Source organism: Aplysia californica, unplaced genomic scaffold (genome assembly GCF_000002075.1).
Source record: "Aplysia californica isolate F4 #8 unplaced genomic scaffold, AplCal3.0 scaffold00274, whole genome shotgun sequence".
Classification (NCBI taxonomy): domain Eukaryota; kingdom Metazoa; phylum Mollusca; class Gastropoda; order Aplysiida; family Aplysiidae; genus Aplysia; species Aplysia californica.
The window spans coordinates 357,710-360,750 of NW_004797544.1; the positions used below are offsets into that span (position 1 = coordinate 357,710).

At 36.4% G+C, this 3,041-nt stretch overlaps 1 protein-coding gene across 1 annotated transcript in view; it reads right to left on the reverse strand.

Annotated features, from left to right (window-relative positions):
- Positions 1–3,041, reverse strand: part of LOC101851958 (pyrokinin-1 receptor) — a gene marked incomplete in the record, with an annotated part of 298,445 nt that overhangs the window by 46,844 nt on the left and 248,560 nt on the right.

The window sequence follows — 3,041 nt, forward strand, 5'->3', positions numbered from 1 at the left end:
GGGGGGTGGACGGAGACCGAAAGACCGCGAGCAGAAATGGGAGAGAAGGACAAATGCAAATAAGGAACTGATAAATTGAATGCCACAGTTTTCATTTTTAAAAGAAATTACGAAATATTGCTGAAGCACGTGGTACCATTCAAGAGCGAGTGGTAAAAATTGATAACATTCGGAAGAGGCCCATGGGATTTCTGTAGAAATGGAGTGAGAAATGAATGCATTTTCCATTAAAGCTTTCCCCATGGACCTTCTCCCCTATAATGCTCATCATTTTCTATTTCTTCATTCTGTCCTCCTACACCCCACAGCAGATTCACTTAAAGGTCAACTATTTTGGCGAACAGAAAAATTGTACCACCAAACCTTCCTTTCTTCCTCCTTCTTTCCTTCCTTGCAGTAGTTCTCACCATTACTCACCCATTAATACCAGCTACCAATGGAAGTAAAAAGACAACTTATCAAGAGTAAAATTTAATTCTTACACAAACGTACCGATGTCAAAAGTAGAAGCGCCAATGTACCACACATGAGAGTAAGCGAAAGAAACAAAAGTAAAAAATGCTAGTGGCGCCGTGTGCTTGTGTGTCAAAAATAAAAGAGGACAGGGTGATAGGTGGAAAAGGAGGGGCTTTTCATTCCAAGCAAAAGGGTGAGTGGTTAACGTTCTACTTTGTTTAACTTGTAAGAGGCGGAGTTGACACAAAATAATGTCCTTTAGCAGATGAAAGGCCACATTGTGGCACATTTCGAACTAAAATATACAATTCAGAAACACAAACATGTGTGTTGCAGTTTCCCTTTTTAGGTTTCAGATAAACAGAATTATTTTTAAATCTATATAAATGACAAAGTTACGTTTCGTTTTTTATAAGTAACCCTAATCAGTGCATCTTCAAGCATGGTGCTACCTTAGATTTACAAAGTTCTATCTGCTCAGTACCCAGCTTTGAAAAATTTGACGTAAAAGAATTTGATTTCCACAACGTGACAAGCTTTTCAAAATACAATTCTTCGAATATCTTGATACCGACTCCGTATAAACTTACGATTTTGATAGAGCAGAATAATACGGAACTTAAAATGGTTTTGGACCCCTGGTATTAGTTACTCAAAACAGCCAAAAATGTACGATAGATCTTTATACATCTACAGTAGTGAATTGGTGCAATGAAATACCTTAATATGCGACCTCAAAGAGTTAAGACTTCCGCTTCTTTATGATTTTGTCAGTGGCCGAGTGATTAGTGAGTTCAGACTCATATTAACATCAGTCATTAATCGATGACACAACATTCATATGACTGGTCACTGGGGTGACACAATAAAAACACGAACAGAAATGGCGTTTTGGTAACATGTCCTGAGTTAGTGGGATATTGTGTATTCAAGAGCTTAGTTTCGTCCGTTTTAGTAGAGGTTTTACGGCGGTCACAACTGCATAAAGTCATATGAGCGCCTATTAAAAACTTCGAACTTCTATTTTCTGTATATGAATTGTGTCTTGATAATATGTATGTATCTTGATATTTATGCATGAGTATGTATGCCATTGTAACACCCATTTCCTATATAGGTGATCAATAAAGTGAAATTTTTAAAAAGTTTATGTAAATTTATTTTTTTATTTTAAAAAAATCCCAATCTGATTGCTTATCCACAAAATACGATTACTCAAAATCACCTAGCATAAGCTTATAAACAACACGAACAGGAAATTAATTATTTCATTTCATCAGTATTTAAATAAAAAATATAGCAGGCTAATAATTTCATGGCACTTCCAACACAATACGGAAGATTTGAGGTGTTACAAGAGAGTACACAAAACCACAGAAATAAGAAGAGATACGGACAATGGATGTTTGATAAGAAAGGAGAAGCAAACCACTTTAGGGCACCAGTCAACCATCCACTCTCCGGGCTGTGTACTCCTATGACACTATAGACGATACAACCTTACCGACTTCTGTATGGTTTCCATTTTACGTCATTTTCCGTGAGCTAAAGGTTCGAATCGTGCGTGGGAACTTTTTTAAAAAAGTAACTCCAACAGTGTGCTTGAATGATATGTGTAATTTCATTTAGGCAAGGTTAGTCTGGTAAACATGTTGTAAATAGCGCTCCTCCAAAATAATCTAAATCGTGTAGATACCGGCGTAAAAAAATTACACGTAGACATGAATTAAGCCACGACAACGATGTGTCAGGGATCTTAAACTGAATGTTTAAAAAAAGACATAGGGAGAATAAAAATTGGGGACTTGGAGAGAACAAAGAGAATGATTGACAAGAAGGTTGTTTGATCGAACCATTCCCCACCGCTATTAATCCAATTGCTATACATTGTTAAACCCCTCATTATTTCCCTGTGTTACTTGTTAACCCAGACCAATAATAATATATTCTCTAGAGTGCTATATGGTCTTGATGTTAAATATTCATCCATCATTCTTTTTTTTTCAAAAAATTCAGATTTCTGCTGCTGTAGATAAAAAGTGTTATCGTCTTTAGTCGTTGGAATTAAGTCATCCATTTTCGTTCTCCGGGTCTTGATCGATGCTAACAAAATTGAAAGAGTCCTTGTGTTCTGGGTCAGTGTTTGCAGCTTCCAGATCTTTAGCTCTGATTTGGAAACTTCGATTTTCTCAGTGTCCTTAATTCAATCTTCGTAGGGCAACCGAGGAAATCTTAGAGAAACGATTGCGTTCATGACCACTACCGAGTGCATATGACAAAGGAAATGGATTTGTGCAGGGTTCGCTTTGAGTTCAAATTGCAGGTTTAAAGGGAAGAACAGTTCAGGTCTTTTTAATGTCGTTGGATTTTTCCGTATCTATTGTTTATATTGTTTCAGAATTTATTTATTTAGTTGTCAATTTATTTATTTATTATACTATACTGAACTATGACCAGCTGGATATGCAAAAGACTACAATTTTGATATGTTGTTATTGTTGTTATCGATCCAGCATTTTGATATACAGGGTGATGCTTTGGGTTTGGGGGGGAGAGAGAGAGAGAGAAAGAGAGAGAGAGAGAGA